Raw genomic sequence first — 18,995 nt, forward strand, 5'->3', positions numbered from 1 at the left:
TTTTTATCTTTCTCCTTCACCATTTCTCTTTCTCTAAAAAAAAAAACAAACAAAAAAAAACAAACAAACAAAAAAAAACAACAACAACAAAAAAAACCACACACACACACACAATAAAACCATACTTAAAAAAAAAAAAAAAAGAAAGAAAATGGGTACCAATAAACTGTTGAGAGAAAAGACAGCAAGAACTTTTGGATGGCCAATTTAGCAAGGAGGAGTGAAAAGAAAAGCCAAAAGAATCAAATATGGTAAAAGATGTTATAAAAAAAAATTCAAGAAAGAGAATATCCTATTACGCATGTAATGATTTCTCTAATCAGAAGGTATGCCCTTAAAAATATAGATAGATGAAGCAGAAATAGTCACATAGGAAAATGACACTTTAAAATAACAAATTTATTGGTTTAAATTAGTGTCACTTTTTTTTTTTTTTTTTTTTTTTGGCATGGAAGCTAACGGGGGGTGGGGGGAGGGGGCTCCAATCTAAAGATTTGACACCTAAGAATAACAATTATTAATTATTTCATCTAGTTACTCAAAGGCATTGGTTTCCTTCCTATCTCTCTTCAGTTTATATACTATAAAAAAACTTCAACTCTTCTAAATAAACCCCCAAATTCTGTTTAATATAAATATTCCAGATTCATGCTTTATTTTGCAGCTATTTGAGAAGTTGGGAGAGAGAATAAAATTTTACCTCAAAGAGTCATCTAATTAGAAAATATCTGAGTGCCGCTCCATGCAAACCATTCTATTAAGTTTGTGTAGGATATGCCAATTTTATAAATAGCCTCTCCATGCAAACTATATTACAAAAAAGAACTATAGGGACACAGCTAATAAAACATAGAAAAACGGTATATTCATAGAGAAGTTTAGACGATACTAAATGATTGTGAAACTTAATGGAAACAGAACTATTTGCCTAGTGTAGTGGTCGGCAAACTCATTGGTCAACAGAGCCAAATTTCAACAGTACAACGATTGAAATTTCTTTTGAGAGCCAAAGTTTTTAAACTTAAACTTCTTCTAACACCACTTCTTCAAAATAGACTCGCCCAGGCCACGGTATTTTATGGAAGAGCCACACTCAAGGGGCCAAAGAGCTGCAGTTTGCTGACCATGGGCCTAGTGGAATTAAAGACTTTATGAAGGGGACTATTTTGCTGTTGTTAGCATTCCTCCTTGTGAGTTTTAGTAAACTGTAATGTGATTACTTTAGTAAATAATCAATTACCACCCAAAGTCACTACAACTTGTGTTGTACAATATATATACATAGATATAGATAGATAGATAGATAGATAGATAGATAGATAGATAGATAGATAGATATATACTAGGGGTCCAGTGCACTAATTTGTGCACCTTGAAAGAAACTGTAGACCACGACGCTGCGGTAGGAACAGGAACAGGTCTCGGCCCATCCTCCATGTCCCCACTGTACCCGATCATGGCATGGAGCGATTGGGGCTGGGGCCAGCAGGAGTGCAAGCGGCGGCTGCTGCCCCTATTGCCTCTCAAGAGCAGGGGGAGGTGGAGAAACCTTCAGGGATGATCAGGGATGGCAGCAGCCTCTCGCTCCCGCTGATGGTGCCAAGTGATCAGGACTGGCGCTGGGATCCAGCAGCGGGTGCGAGCGGGGCCAGCACTGACAGCAGGTGTGAGTGCTAGGTGGGACCCTGGCATGCAGGAGCAAAGAATTTTCAGTAACCATCAGAGGCTTACTCCAATGAGTGAGTGGTGCCCTGCCTTGGTCTGGTGCCCCTGCTTATCTACTCCACCATCCCACCATGGCCAACACCCACCATGTTCTGCAAACACCCCGTGGTGGTCAACACACATCATACCAACTGGTTGTTCAGTTGTTCTGCTGCTTGGTCTATTTGCATATTAGCCTTTTATTATATAGGATATGTTTTGTTTTGTTTGTTAATCTTCTTCCATGGATGTTTCTCCACTGATTTTTAAAGAGAGTGGAAGGGAGGGGGAGAGATAGCGGGAAACATTGATGTGAGAGAGAGACAAGGGTTGGTTGCCTCCCACCCGAGCCCCAAGTGATTGAGCCTGTAATTGAGGCATGTTCCTCCACCAGAACAGAACCCAGGACCCTTCAGTCTGAGGGCCGACACTCTATCCACTGAGCAAACTGGCTAGGGAACAAAATATATTTTAAAATAATAAAAATGAAATACACTCAGGATGAGAAACTGAAGTGTTACTCGCCAAATTCTAAAACATTATTATGCAACACATTTCTGATATTATCAGGTCACTGGAAAGGAAACTAGTGCCAGGCCTGGCTGGCAGAAGTCTAGTCTAGGATCAAATAACACCCTAGCTGAAGTAGTCACCAGGAGCCAACGGCAGACCCTCGTTCTGAACATGTGCTAATAAGCAGGGTCAGAACTGGGGGTGCTTGTGTGCTCACCAGGCAACTTGCATTTTTAGGCCTTTTCCTGGTCTGAAGAAGATGACTTTTTCTTTTCTTCATGGAAAAATTAGATTATATACTGAAAATTACCTAAAGATGTCAAATGGCTTATGCAAGTTAAATACAAATCATAAAAAAAGAACAAGTAGGCTAAGCAAACCTTACCCAGAAGGAAAAGGGTGGCAGGGAATATGAGTTGTGGGGAAGCTGTGCCTTGGTTTCTCCTCTCATTCTTTTTGTAGCAGCCAAGCCCTGCCGCCCCAAACAGCCGAGTTCCACTTTGCTTTGAGACCATTCTCACAAAGCCTGTGGCTCCACACAGTGTGGAAAAAACATGGGGCTTGCCGTAAGGGGTCCTGAGTTCAAATTTCATCTCTACTCAGGTGTGGACCTTTGGACAGCACTCTTAGCTCTCACGCTCCTTAGTTCTCTTATTCAAAAGTAGGAAGGTTGACCAAGCAGTTTCTGTGGCCCATCATGTGCTATCATTTTGGGGACAACACGAGAGTATAGCCAGAGCGTTCTGGAATAACACCTAGCACAGCTGTGTGTGAAATCGATAGGAATAGAACTCAATAATCACCTCTGTATCCTCTTTAGGGGTGGGGAACCGTGTTGGTGCCATTTGGATATTAATAACTTCACTCCCGGGCCATACAGAATTGTCAACTTAAACCTTAGCCTGCTCTGTGTGATCAAACATTCAATGAACTCACCTCTAATGCCTTGGCAGTGCCAGACCAAATGATTTCACAGGTCTTATTAGGCCTGAGGGTTGGACTTTTCCCACCCCTGCTCCAGAATATGATAAAAGAGAGAAAATCACGAATAGGGATATGTAAAAGGAAGTGATGATTAGCAGAACCTCCAAGAGAAGTAGCAGATAAAGCGGGCTTGAGGAAGTATGGAGAAGTGGTGGCAAAATCCCTGACTCTTTGTGCTGGTGGTCATAGGGGACGGTATGTCCAATTTTGGGTTTATTTTCCACGGTAGAAGCCAGTATGTGCTTGGGAACAATGAATTAATTAGTGCAGCACAACTGAAAGCACATTGGGGAGATCTTAGTCTAATCTAAAGCAGCATGAACAAGGAAACTGTTTAGAATTAGGACAATAAGGGCCCTGAACCAATGTGACAAGGGAGGGTATCCTGTGTGAACCAGACATTTCAGTTTACACTACTAAGCTGGAATCTCACCAAACTGCAGACGCCCATGAATAGCTGTGATTAAATAATGATGCTAGGCCATAAATTTAGGAACGTATTAACAAATTGGAACAAATGCCAGACTAGAGGTTCCTCTTTCTCTCATCTTTTCATACTGTGGTGAAACAGCAGCGATATCTTACACGTAACCAGCTTTCCTTTTAGGGGAAGTCTTAAGTCCTCTGTGATCTCTACCGGGGTCTCAGAGGCCCCAAGAACAAAAAGCTGTCCCAGGGAAGAGCCACATGCAGGTGGACCTCAGTAAGCTCCACACAAACAGCCACCTCATTTTACATGAAGAGCTTTAAAATCCCTGTCATCAGCCTGGCCAGTGTTGCTCAGTGGTTGAGCGTCGACCTATAAACAGGAGGTCATGGTTAGATTCCCGGTCAGGGCACATGCCTGGATGGTGGGCTCAATCCCCAGTGTGGGGCATTCAGGAAGCAGCCAGTCGATCATTTCATTATTATCGTTTCTATTTCTCTCTTCCTCTCCCTTCCTCTCTGAAATCAATAAAATATATTTAAAAATAAACCAAAATCCCTGTCATCAGAATTGTCTTCCGAAAGGTACAGAGGAAGGGCCGCTGTCCTCCCTGGCTTGGTTTTTGTTTGTTTGTTTGTTTCCTGTTTGCTTTTATAAGCATAAGACTGAGAGCTGAGAGCTACTACTAATTATTCAACGCGTTTTCAAACATTGCTAAGGGAGGACTTGCACACCAGTTAGTTCTAAATGTCAAACTTGTTGGCCAGCAACAGTGCCCATCTTCCTTCAAAGTGAATTTATTCTTTCAGAATAACAAACACCAAGTTTACATATTAAAGGCGAACTGGAACAAGCATCACAGTAAGCAATGGATTTTTAAATAAATTCAATTGTTCTGAGGCATTTGCATCTATTGACTCAGTAGTAGCAAAATAATGGACTTCTTCCAGATGAATGAGTTCCAGGAAAGCAAGTTCTATTCAGGGCATAGGCAGGGAAACATTGCACACACAGTAAAGAAAAGAAGAAAAGGAAACTTGCAAGCTGATGCATGCAAAGTAGAAGACTTGGACCCCTGACTGTTCAAAATAAAAATATTCCTCCCAGGCAGCTAGCTACTCAGAGAGGCACATCCTTAAACTTGAGACAAAGGCGCATCTGAAGGAGGGAAAGAAAACAGTGTTTGGCATGCTGCATGAGTACGTGGTGACCTTTCCAGCCTTTTTCTGTTCTCACGGGGAATGACTCTGGTTGACTGAACTTTCTAGACCCTGAAAATTATTCGGAAGAGTCCTGGGAGCAGCCCTCGCCCTTGGGAACCCTGTCAGATCTAGTTCTAGAGAAGATTCAGGCATCTGCAGACTTAAACATCATACATTCACTCTGTAAAACATGAAGGCAATGAGTAGCAAACGTGACTCTCATCTGTTCCCCAAATAAAGTAAAATTATTTGAACTATTTTCTAAATTCTTAACATGTGTCATAGAAGTAGGTTTGCTCCTGAAACATGCCTGGAGCAAGTCAAGACCATTTCAAAACCACCTCCTTTGTCCCAAACCCAAAACCGATGGCCAATGAAGAATTGGAGCAATAAACAGACCTCACCTCTAGTCATGGCTCAGCTACTGGGTAATTGTGTGCAAATTCCTTAATGTCAGTTTTTCCATACAAAATGGACCTTAATACCTAAGAGATCAGGAAATAATATGTATAAAACACCTGGCATGTTGATGACAGAGTATGGGTAGCTAAAAATGATTGCTAATATGTTAATAATGAAAATACTTTTAAGTGCAAAATGGTCTCCAGCTCAAATGCCAAGACAGTAGTGTTCTGTCTTCGTTAGCACTTCTTTGTTATTTTGAGAAGCCTCCTACAATTCCTCTTTCTTTATTCTAGAAATTTTATATATTTAAAATAAATTTATTGGGGTGACATTGGTTAATAGGATCATATATGTTTCAAGTGTACATTTCTATGATGTGTGATCTGTATGTTTTGTTGTGTGGCCACCACCCAAAGTCACACCATCTCCCATGACCATATCTTAGGCCTCCTCTAACCCCCTCAACCCCACCTCCAACCCCTTCCCTCTGATAACCACCACACTGTTGTCTGTGTCCATGAGTTTCAGTTTTATATCCCACATGAGTGAAATATGGTTAACTTTTCATGGCTGACTGATTTCACTTAGCATAATATTCTCAAGGTCTATCCATGTTATCACAAATGGCAGTAGTATGTTGTCTTTTCTTCCAGCTGAGTATTATTCCGTTGCATATGTGTATTAGATATTCTTTATGCAATACTCTATTGTAGGACCCTTTGGTTGTCTACATGTCTTGGCCACTATGAATAATGCTGCAGTGAACATAGGGACACATATATCTTTGTGAATACATGTTTTTGAGTTTTTCAGGTGTATAAGGAGGAGAAGGATTGTTGGGTCATAAGGTAATTTTTTGAGGAACCGCCACACTGATTTCCATAGTGGCTCTATCAGTCTATATTCCCACAGAGGTGAATGAGAGTTTCCGTTTCTCCACAACCTCTCCAACACTGGTAATTCTTATCTTGTTGATAACAGTCATTTTAACAGGTATGAGGTGATAGCTCATTGTAGTTTTGATTTGTATTTCCCTAAATACATAGTAAAGTTGAACATCTTTTCGTATTGTTGGCCATTTAATGTGTCTTCTTGGGAGAGGTGTCTGTTCAGGTCCTCTGCCCAGCTTTTAATTGGATTTTTTGTTTGTTGTTGAGTTTTAGGAATTCTTTATATATTTTGGATATTAAACCTTTGTCAGAGCTGTCCTTTGCAATTATCATCTCTCATTTGGTCGGTTGCCTTTTTGTTTTGTTGTTGGGTTTTTTTTGGGTTTTTTTTTGCTATGCAGAAGCTTTTAAAAATAAATATTCTTATTGATTTCAGAGAGGAAGGGAGAGGGGAAGAGAGAGATAGAAACATCAATGATGAGAATTATTGATTGACTGCCTCCGAGCCCACAACCCGGCATGTGCCCTGATTGGAGATCAGACTGTGACCTCCTGCTTCACAGGTCGAAGCTCAACCACTGAGCCACTAATTTTAGTTCGATATAGTCACATTTATTTATTTTTTCTTCTAATTCCCTTAATTCATGAAATGTTCTCTATGACCAAGGTCCATAAGTTCAATACCTATATTTTTTTCTATGTAACTTGTTTCAAATATTATATTTATGTCTTTGAGCTATTTTAAATTAATTTTTCTATGCAGGATACAAACTGTATTCTAGTTTCATTCTTTTGCATGTGGCTTTCCAATTTTCCCAGAACCATTTATTAAAAAGGCTTTCTTTTTTTCATTGTGTGGTTTGGCTTCTTTATCGAAAATTATCTGCCATATACATGTGGTTTTATTTCTGGGCTTTCCATTCTGTTCCATTGGTCCATATGTCTGTTTTCTGCCAAGACCATGCTGTTTTGATTACCATGACCCTGTAGTATAATTTGAAGTCAGGTAGTGTGACATCACTGGCTATGATCTTTTTTCTCAGGATTGCTAAGGCCATTCAGGATCTTTTACAGTTCTACATAAATCTGGTTATTTATTTATTTATTTGTGCTCTATTTCTTTGAAAAATGACATTGGGGTTTTGATGGAGATTGCATTAAATTTGTATATTGCTTTGGGTAATATGGCCATTTTACTATGTTGATTCTTCCAATCCATGAACATGAAATATCTTCCATTTTGTTATGTTTTTTCCAGTCTCTTTTAATAATGCTTTGTAGTTTTCAGTATATAAGTCTTTCACATCCTTTGTTAAGTTTTTTCCTAGGTATTTTAATTTTTGGTTGCAATTGCAAAATAATTTATTTTTCTGAAGTTTCATTGTTAGTGTATAGGGAAGCAGTTGATTATTTTTGTACATTGACTTTGTATCTTGCACTTTACTGTATTTAATTATTGATTCTAAAATAGTTGTTTTATTGTTGTCTTCACATTTTTGATATGCAGAATCATGTCATATGCAAAAAGTGACACTTTTACATCTTCCTTCCCAATTTGGATGTCTTTTATTCCTTTCTCTTGTCTGATTGCTTCCAGAACTATGTTGGATAAGAGTAACGAGAGTGGGCATCCTTGTCTTGTTCCTGATTTTAGAGGAAAACCTTTCAGTTTTTCACCATAGAGTATGATATTGGCTGCGGGTCTGTCTATATGGCCTTTATCACGTTGTGTTACTTTCCTTCCATACCAATTTTATTGAGTGTTTTATTCATAAATTGATGTTAAGATAATGTAATTTTTATCTTGAGTTGCCTGCTGAATGAATAAGCGAAGGAAAATTATAAATCAAATCTTTGGGAGCAGGTGATTAGGAAAATAAGGGTACATCGGACAAGAAGTTGAGCAGAGGTGCTGTGTGTGACAGGCTGATGTAGGAAGAGTAAGGAGAATAAGAAAGGAGGGCAGCAAGCCTATGTGATAAAAACTCAAGTTTTCAGTATATTAAATTTGAGGGGTTGAATAAACATTTTTATATGAATATTTTCATCAACAGAGTTAACATTGAAGAAGATACAAAGAGAAAACATCCAAGAACTATAGATGATTCCCTTATTAGCCTTTTTATACTTAAATATAAGGCATTGTTAATCAATAAATGCAAAAATTTAATGTAATTTTTGCCATCAGCTCTGTCAATGAATAAAAAGCTATAAATAGTAATGATATTTTGAGCTATGCCATCAATGACAAATGTTAATTTATGTGATTATTTATAACATTTTTCTTTCAAAAATGGCACAATGCTTTCTGTATTTTTTTAATAAGGAGTTATCTAAAGGAAACAATGATACCAGTAACAACAATTATTGTTTAATTATCTGACAGTAACTGTGGATGTTATTTAATAGTAATTTATGACACATAATATCATAAACTCACAATAATTTCTATAACCAGTTTCAGAAATAAAATCACTTTTATACAATCTAAGATTAAGACTTCCATAATATCAGGTGGTTTCCTTTAAAGGAAATACTAATAGCAAACACATATCAATACATAGGGTTTGCATGCAGCAGGCATTATGCTCTGTGTTTTTTGTGTATTGACTCATGATTCTCTGAACAACTCTATTAAGAAGATATAACTATTGTTCCTCGTTTATTTATGAGGGCATTGAGTCCAGTGCAGTTAAGAATCTTGTCCTAGACCATAGCTACTAGAATTTAAACCAGGATTTTACCCAGGATCCAAATAATTACGCTGAACTACTCTATGTAATAATGCTGGTTTATAAATAAAGGCTGATATTCACTTTAGGAGAATGTGATAGGTATGTAAAGTTCGTTTCTTTTTTATTTAAGTAGAAACCAGCTGTAAAACAAAAAGATCAATTATGAAAGTCAACCTTCCATTTATCCTTTGCTCTTATACTGAGATCAATGAAAATTAATCTTTGACTCCTTTTGAAGTTCCTTTTATTTCTTCCAAATAAAATTTTGAAATTTCCTTTTATTCCCCTTGCACTGTGCTACAACCCAACTATCAAAGCTCTTTAAGCAAAAGAAAGAAAAATAGTCTAAAGATGGGAACCACAATAAATGAAATGCTAACAAGAGGGCAGCATATGTTAAATCAACGTGAACACTAAGCTGTCAGATGAATTGCTCAAGTTTTTTAGTTGTTTTTTTTTCTCTTAAGTTTAATTTCTGATGACCCAGAACTTTCTTTAACCAGCTGAGTCAGAGATTTTGTTTAAGTGCCAAATCAATGCCATCAGATACTTTCTGGGTCAATGAATTACATCCATCACAGAGAAGTTAAGATGTACAGAGGAAAGAAATTACAGTATGGGGTTTTCAAGGCATGCCACATAAACCAAATCCTTAGATAGGGCGTTAGAGACTTTCCTCTCTTCTACCAGGGAAAGTATTAATATTAATAAGCACCAAATTCTAGGCAACATTAACTCTTGAGCTCAAAGAAAGAAAGAAAATCAACATCAGTGCTCATCACCCTTCCAAATCATTCTGCTGGCATCATTTTTCTCATACGTCATTTCTTGGTGGAGATGACCACTTACCACAATGACAGCTCTGCAGGAAAGGGATAAAAGTGCTGCTACCATCACCCTGAATGAGCTCAGGCACTGAATACATCATCTCTTCAAAATGCCTGGGCACCCAGCGTGGAAAATTGAGAACACTCCCACCACAGTGCTTCTGGCCACTGCCGCTGCTGTGCTACTAATGTTTTCAAGCTATCCTTGGGAACTTGGAGGGAACATAGGACTACCACTAAGATACCTGTACCTTCTCATTTTCTGCCCTAAAGACATTATTTTATTCCATGAAAGTAGATAAAACAGCTCCTCTAAGTGACAGCTGAAGAAACGCCCATGCCTCTTCTAATATTTCAGCCCACAAAAAGGCCAAGGACTCAATATTATTGTTTCCCAGTGTTCCCAACTCTTCTTTCCAAACCCAACACAGAGAAGTGAAAACCTCAGCTCACAAGGAAAAGTCTATACTCTGTGACAATATCAAATATATTTAGACACTATAGCCACGTATTATAAACTATAAAACCATGGTCTTATCTTTATAACACTTTTGCAGATTGTCCTATTCTTAGCTAAAAGTGACCATTTTGACAAGGGGCAAATACTAAGACCTACTGGGAGAGAGGTGGGCATGTCAAAATTACAGAATGGTTTCTCAAACAGTATTATGCTACTTATATTTGAAATAATCATTGAGAATCTGCTCGAGATGAAGGTCAGAACACAGGCTGCACTTCACTTTCTTGTCAGAAATCCCTACAAATCACAGAAGATACAGACTCATAAGGAGACACGCCCACTAGGGTGAAGAGTGGTGATACTGGATTGGAGTGGCTGGAGCATCCTCTGCCTCTGCACACACACTCGGGGTGAGGAAGAGAAAACATGCTCTCTCAACCACATCTCCGGACCCTACATGCCCCCTTGGAATAGTCAAAGCCACAGGTGGCTGATCACATTCAGTAAGATCAGAAAGCACCCACACCTAGAAGACACACTACTGGTAAGCTTCTCCCAGCAGCAGCATCATGAGTCTGGATACAATAAAATGCTTCAGTAGTCACACAATATCAACAGCTAGTATTTATCAATACTAAATACTTCATTGCTCTCATAACATGAAAACTTAATGCTTATTGAGTGGTAGGGATGGAGTGTGTGCTAGATTGCCTTCCAAAAGTTTGGCGTATCTTAATAGTTTAAATCTCACAAATACCCTGTGGGATGGGGGCTCTAATTGCCTTTAATTTATAGATGTGGAAAGTGACACAGAAATGTGAAGTTTTTAATCACATACCAGGCATGGGGCTCTCTGGACCTCACAATCTTGACTACTTCACTAGACTTTTTCTTGAGCTAATGGAATCTCAATCACAAAGGTGAGCACACAGACATTTGAGGATATCCAATGTCATGAAAAGCAGACTAAACTGCTTAAGAATTTAAATTAAGTATAATTAATATCATCAGGGAAACAAGAGGCTATAACATCCACAAGAAAGAATCAATCAATTTATAGAGAAATGACAAAAGTGATCATTGACATTTAAATCTTAATAGGTGAGCTGAGAGATTTGAAGATGGTGGTGTAGGTAAATGCCTGTGCTCGACCCCTCCCACAACTACAACAAATGGAAGTCCTACAACTAGAGAAGTAAAGCAGAAAGCACACTGAGACTGGTAGGAGATGCAGAGGTGAAGAATGGGCTAGTCTAGCACCCATGTGTGGCGCTTTTTTTAATCAGACATAAACAGATGAAAGAACATAGCATGTTCATGGATTGGTAGATTCAACAACATTAAAATGCCCATACTAACTAAAGCAATCTATAGATTCAATGCTTTCTATTTCACAGACCTAGAATGAATTCTCCAAAAATGAATCTGGAATAACAATAATAATAATAATAAAAGACCCTGAGTAGCTGCAGCAATCCTGAAAAAGAAGAACAAAGAAGGAGGGATCTCAATACAAGATATCAAGGTGTGTTACAAAGCCACTGTTCTCAAAACTGCCTAGTACTGGTACAAGAACAGACATATAGATCAATAGAACAGAATAGAGAACCCAGAAATCGACCCAAAACATTATGCTCAATTAATATTTGACAAAGGAGGCAAGAGCTTACAATGGAGTCAAGATAGTCTCTTCAATAAATGGTGTTCGGAAAATTGGACAGATATCACCTTCCTCTGAACTTATAATGTTTATCATTATACTACTACTCAGCAGTTAATCATAGGTTTGCTGTCCAATTCACTTCTTCTTCACTGTCTTTCATAGTTACCAATTGTTTTTTGATTATTTATCATGGCTTTTAACATGTTTTTTAAGGCATTTTTTTTTTTCTGGAATTGTTGCCCTTTCTAGTACTTAATGTTACGGGTTTATTGATTCGAGTCCATTTTACTCAGTCCTAGGTAGCTTTGAGAAAACGTAAGTGCTTCAGCTTTTCCATTTTCAAAATAAGGGTAGAAAGGAGCAATCAAAGCTTGTAGGTAGCAGCTAATTATACCATTTAAGTAGTATTAAAGCACAGAAAGTCATGACTAAAGACATAGGCTCCATTAGAAGAGTCAGAAAAAAAAAATCCCCAGGATTGCATTCAGCACTCCTTGATTGGGCAGAAATCTGTTTTTCCTTTTGACTAAAATGTCTGCTTATATTCTCTCAGAGAAGAGGAATCCATAAAATAAAAGTTGTTACTATTGGTGGTGAACTGGTGTGACTAGTGCCGTGGGAACTATGCTCCGCCACAAAATATTTCTTGACAATACTTTTATGAATGATAGCTCCAAAAGGAAAATCTCCACAATGGCTATTATATAAGATTTAAAGACTTACTAGATGGAGACGGTACATGGTTCACTACATAACCCCCCACTGTCTGCGGGAACTTCATCCCCTCATTGGGGTGAACTCATAGGAGTTGTGATTGGACTATGCAACAGCTCACTACTCCTCACTAGAGATGACTGCAGGGGTTCTATAGCCAAGCTTGGCTAATCCAATTTCTCTCTCCCCGCAAGAAGATTTGAGTGAGAGGAAGTCCAGTGCCTCTATGTGCTGCACCATGCGGAGTGGGAGCTGTGGGAGTAGACGACTGTGGCAAGGTGGACTGAGAGTCCATGAGAGAAAGTAAAGAATGACACAAATACAGAAGAGCAGAGTATTGCTCTTGGTTTACTCTAACCTAAACCTTCCAGTACATCCATTTTTGTTTTCAAATCTTAATGGACACAGTTGTCATTCTACAACCAAATTTGTCACTTCAGTGTATTGCATCTACTTTTACATAACTTATCACTCCTTGGACAACTCTAAACCTTGATATGAGCCCTAACTGGGAATGGAACCCAACCTTTTGGTGTATGGGATGACACTCCAACCAACCCGACCAGCCAGGGCTAAAACACATCTTTTTGTTCCTAAATGTTAGTGTTTATTAAATTTTCATTAAAGGGTAAAATTATATATGCTACTAGCTATTATATAATGTTCATTAAAATCATTTTTTAGAAATTGCTTGTATTTCAACAAAGCAGATGGTTAGATCAAGATTTCACAACATAACAATAAATTGGTATTCGTTATGTAACGTAGCACTATGCTTCCCTCTATTTGGCAGATGGTGTCATTTAAAAATGCCCACTTTTAACTATAATATATTGTTTGAAGAGACCACAAATTAAATTAAAAAAATTTTTAAACAGGAAAATATAACAAATGAAAGCTAATTTGAACTAGTCTCACAAAATCTTTAACAACAGATAATAGAAGACAATTGATATACAACTGGCAGCATTTATATTATACCGGGAAGGAAAGCACAAGTTGGAAGAGCAGCACTTAAGCACAACCCTGCTAGAATTGCATGTGTGGAATAGTTCAACGAAGTCCTACAATACGAAGAGGCTTAGGAATAATATTCTGGTTCTTAAGTTCAAATATTAGGAAAATACCGCTTACACATTATAGCCACCAAAGGTTCTTCTAGGTGCCTCTGAAGGGCTGAAGAAACAGTCTTCAGATACGGGGTCTACTTTAAACTCCGCTGGCAAGGCGTCAAATAAATACAAACCACAGAGGGATTCTGCTATCCAACCAAGAGAGCAACACCATGACCAGTTTGTTAACTCCCTCAACTGACTTCACAGAACTTTATTTCCTCCCATCTGAGAACTGCTAAGAAGAGGCATAGTTATTGACAATCTCAATGAAGGACATGGGAAGATATGTAGGAAATGTTTTATCATTGATTGATCACTGGCTGGGGAAGAGAAACACTCAATTATGCGCTAATTAATGAGTTCATCAAACAGCATTTTATCATGATGTTTACAAAGCACCTCCTAAGTGGAGCTTATCCTCAAGCTTATCCTGTGACTAGAGTGTTCTGACAGCTTCTCTCTCTCTCTTTTTTTATTGTTTAAAGTATTACATAGTAGTACATATAACTCCTTCCCCCCCCCCCATTGACTTTCCCCCAGTGACAGCTTCCCTTTCAATTAAAATATGTATATTCAGCTTCAAATAAAACATCCTGAGGGTTTTTCCCAGAAGTCTGGTTAGACTTCCTAATGCTGATGAGCTGCTACATGGTGGCCTTTGGCTTAGGACAACACGGAAGGGAACATGTGAGAATGATTTCTTGTTCTTTTTCAAGGCATGGGCCAGCTATCTGCAGGCAAAGAGTAAGGGGACACAGCTTTAACAGATCATTTCCTTTCATAAGAGAAGCCTGGTAGGACGTAAGCATGTTCCCGGCTGACAGAAAGAGAAACTCCAGTTGCTGTTCATGAGAAAATTTTATTAAATATATTCTTGGAGTGATAATTTTTTCCCAACCATGAAAACCAAAGCTCTCAACTCTGGGGAAATGAATAACATACTTGATCCTTTACTTAGATACTCTACATCCATTTCTAAAATGAGAGTTTGGGATGAATAAACCTATCTAATGGCTTAGGCCCCATTAAAAATGTTGTAAATTATGTAGGTGCTATTTCATCTCTTTTCCTGCAACTACGGGAAAGGGGGAAAAACGAGGGCTGAAAAGTGGGTTTCATGTAAAGCCATATTTTAGCATCTATCTTCATCATCTCACTCACAAGTGGAAGAAGATTGGGAACAGAGAACTTATAGAATAGGTAAATAACAGAGCAAAGAAGAAAAAGAAGAATAGAGTAGAAGAAAGAAAGGATGGAAGGAAAACAAGAAAGGAAGGAAGGGAAGGAAGGAGGGAGGGAGGACGGGGAAATGTGCCTATATCTAAACTTGGTGTGGTTCCTAACTGAAGACAGGAACCTTCAGAGACCCTCAGAGACCTGGCTCTGTCCACCCACTTCCACCGCTACCTCACCCTGTGCTCCATACAGTTGAGGGGACACAAAAAGAGAGGAATGGCATCTGCTGAAATAATCATGCACAGAGTGGTCATTTTTCAGACCACACATTGAAAATTACAAACTGTAAGGTAAAATAAGGACAAGAAATTATAAAGTACATAGAAATATTCATGGGGAGTGCAAGTATATTTCAGGGAGTAGCTATATATTTCACTTTTCCCCCCTTTTTATTTTTTTCTTAATTTCCTTCTTTTTAAAGGCACACACTTGCAAAGGAGATAGGGTTATACTTACTTTTACTTACAAAAGAAGCAAAAAGAATGGATACTACTAAGATTTGCAAGTTAAAACAAAACAAAACAAAAAAATAAACACCTGACAATATATTTGTACAGTAATTATAGAAAGTAAAATGTTATAATAAAAATTGAATTTATAAAAGTAGTTAAAACATATATGCATATGATATGAAATGGCATCATTCTATTTGATCTAATTAGATAATGGCAAAAGAAAAAAGTGATGAAAATGTAAAGCGTTGGTCTTTATTCTCTTGTTTCTACAGTCCAGATGAAATGAGATATTACTGTTATAATGAATGGCATTAGTGAGAATTCAGTATATAGCTTTTGAGGCTTTTTAGAATATATTATGTAAGAAGTATTTTTCTAAATCATCTCAGCTAATAAATTGTACCCAACAGGAATTTTCCTATTATATTGAAGTGATACCTGATACAGAAAACACCTAGATGATGAATAAGACAACATGATGATTTCCAGGTGGCCAATGAATTTCCATCTCAAATACATTGGAAAACACTTTTTTCCCTACATTGTGGCATTTAACTTGTAATTTGGTCAGGGTGTATTTATAAGATCTGTGTGGATAAAAGCCCCTGTCTGATATAGAAATCCACACTCGGAACTCACATAGTGCTTTATACAGAGTCGGTGAAGAATAAATGTTTGTTGGATGACTGAGTCATTACTTTCCTTAAAAGTAGTTAAATCTAAAGAGAGAAATAAGCAAAAAGGTGAGGTGAGCTAAAGTCATTTCAATGCCTTCTTGAATACGAACATAAGTCATACAGGCCAAAGATAAATATTTTCATTTGAAAATATTTTCTCTTTCCTTTATATCAGCCCAAGGATTTCATAGAACCAGATTTTAACAACTTCTCAAATATACTTTTAAAATTTGAGGGGCTTTTTTTGTTGTATTTATGGAATATCTGCACAAAAAAGTCTGACTTTCTAGGCAGACCTTTTACCAGTAAATTAAAAAAAACACACACAAAACTCTGAAATTCTGATTTCATGCAGAGATCTCTGTGAAAATTATTTATTGATGCTTAGATCTTCATTCATTTGAGAAGTCTGCCCTGACACCCTTCCCCAAGTTTAGGTTCCCTAATCTTCCAATGTAAATGGTTCGAGTATTGTAATTGTCTATTGATTGCATCTTTTACTAGATGGTAAATTCACTCAAGTCAGGAAGTATGTCATATTTAATACTGTGCCTGCAAGTACAGCTTCAGTCAGCTCAGTTGTTCAACAGATATTTGAGATATCTGTTGAACAAGATATCACAAGAGCAACTCTATTAGCCTACAAGTTTAAGGTCATAGTGAAAATGTCAAGTCTTGAAGCACCTTATTTACTAGCTAGGTGTTGCTGTTTTTTCCATTATGACCTCCCTCTCGGCATCTCCTCAAACTTAAACCATGTATTTTAGCACACACTAAAAGAACAGCCTAGCATATATGGTATTTCATTATTAACCAGTTTAATTTTTTTGTCATGGATGAAGTAGCTCACCTTCATTTCTATGCTACATTGCTTTCTAACATTCAGAAAGATTGGAAAGCAAGACATCTAAGTTCCAAGTGTCATATCATTTCTACTTAAATGTAATGTGATAATAATAAAGTGGCCTGCCTGAGCCAGTGCTTTCTTCCCTTTAATGGGGTAATCTTAAAGACACGAGTCATAACACCTGTTTCCCACTTTCCAGCTTTATTGCCCTCCATAGAATTGAGACTGTTGCTTACCAAATGGGCAGAAAAGTACATGGAAGTCACAATAAACAAACAAAAAAATTGTCAAGAGCCTGGTGCAGCTAGATACTCAGTGAACGTTCATTCCCTTCACTCCTGGCCCTGCCATCCGGCACGGAGAACCTTCCGAAGCCGTCAGGTTTGAAGCACACACCCCCTGCCAGGGCTGGGAACCTTTGTCCACTCTGAGGACACACAGTGTGTTCCTATTTACTGACCTAAGAGTACGCATTTTCTACCTCAGAAGACTCACCAGATTTTGCAGGACCCATACGGAGGCCGATCAAAGGAGGACCGCACCACGCGTCCACATTCTTCTCCAGAACAGCAGTTCCCAGGCCTTCGCATCACCACACACTCCCACGGAGAGCACCGAACCCTCTATAGCAGATGCATTTTCCGGCACACAGAGCTGATCGATCTTCCTTCAACTCTGATGCTCTCAGGACTAATGGCATCTTGCCCACAGCCCTGGGCACCAGCAAAAAGCAAACCTCACAATCACCTTACTCGCTTTCACCCCGTCTGTTACTTGCACATGTTCTAATTCTTCACTACCCTACGCCCTTCCAAACACTTCAATGTGTCCTCTCCAACCCCTGTCTACACTGGCTAACCTCGTGCTCTTTAAATATTTCCTTCGTGTTCCATACCCAGATGTGAATTACCCTGAGCACATTGTTTTCTTTCTTTCTTTTTTTTAACCAGCCCTCCTTTAATGAGTCCTTCTTAACTTTCTTGTATGACCTATCTATGTGCCTTAGTGCCAAGTTGAGATGAGAGTTCTTTACCTATTTTCCCATTTGCAATTCTTTTAGTCCCATTAAAAACCCGAATCCCTTCTGCCACACCAAGGCGTCACCCACCAAATTTCTCATTAGGGTCATTTATCAAACTCAGGTCATTCATTGACAACATTGGTATCTTCTCTGTCATCCTTCTGAGTGACATCAATATCCTGTAAATGACCCTCCAATACTCTAATATTAGTCTTTATGCCTGATGTAATCACCTCCAATGAACTTTTCCTATTCCCCTCCTCAACCTATTCCCCTAAGAATACCGTAGTCCTATTTTTCACCTGGACATATTCCAGCTCCTTCCTCTTGTGTACAGGTATCTCACACTGACTCAATGACCCTTCCACTTTTTCACTGTCATCACCATCCTCTTAGCTTCCCTTATTTCCTTACCTGGCTCTAATTCTGTGGCCCATCATTATAGTCCATGCCTTGTAAATGTTTCCAGTGTCTTGGCCACCATAGAAAAATCCTCACCCAATTTCAACACAATTTCCTGCCATTATGTGCATCTGTGTCTGAGCATCTAACGTTGCTGGAAGAAATCCAACAGTGGGCTGACTGGTTCCACATTAGACTCACAAAAACAAACAGCACATGGCACTCAAAACTGCCAGGAAATTCTTTTATGCTTCCTAATAAACTCAATTTCCTAGTCTCTGAGATGATTATTTAACACATTTCACTCTCCGCTGAACTGTCCCAATTCCTTCCCCTACTCATTCTTACCTAGTAATTATACTCTTTACATTATTGAGAAAATAGAAGCTATCACATGAGGATTCCCCCATCTTCCCATCATCGAATCTACAAATCGGCCTGCACTTGAACCCATCCTCTTTACCTTCCCTCCTGTCACCATGGAGGAGGCGGTCCTTCTTTTACTGAAGACCAATTGCTCCCCTGTGCTCTGGAGCCCACCTTCCCTCGTCTCCTCTGGGAGTTTGCTCTCGCAAGATATTATCTTTGCTTTGTATTACGAATTCTTCCTTTCTATTAGGTCATTCTAATCAGTGTGTGAAAACATGGTTAAGAATTTTATATCTTTAAAAAACATAGACATCTTTTGATCTCATATTCTCCCTAGCAACCATTTTTC

The 18,995-nt window shown here is 38.4% G+C and overlaps 1 protein-coding gene across 1 annotated transcript in view; it reads right to left on the minus strand.

Annotated features, from left to right (window-relative positions):
- The window catches only part of CHSY3 (chondroitin sulfate synthase 3), a 226,646-nt gene that overhangs the window by 103,210 nt on the left and 104,441 nt on the right, over positions 1–18,995 (minus strand). The window lies entirely within an intron of this gene.

The sequence above is a fragment of the Pipistrellus hanaki genome (genome assembly GCF_964339955.1).
Source record: "Pipistrellus hanaki genome assembly, chromosome: 5".
In the NCBI taxonomy this organism is placed as follows: domain Eukaryota; kingdom Metazoa; phylum Chordata; class Mammalia; order Chiroptera; family Vespertilionidae; genus Pipistrellus; species Pipistrellus hanaki.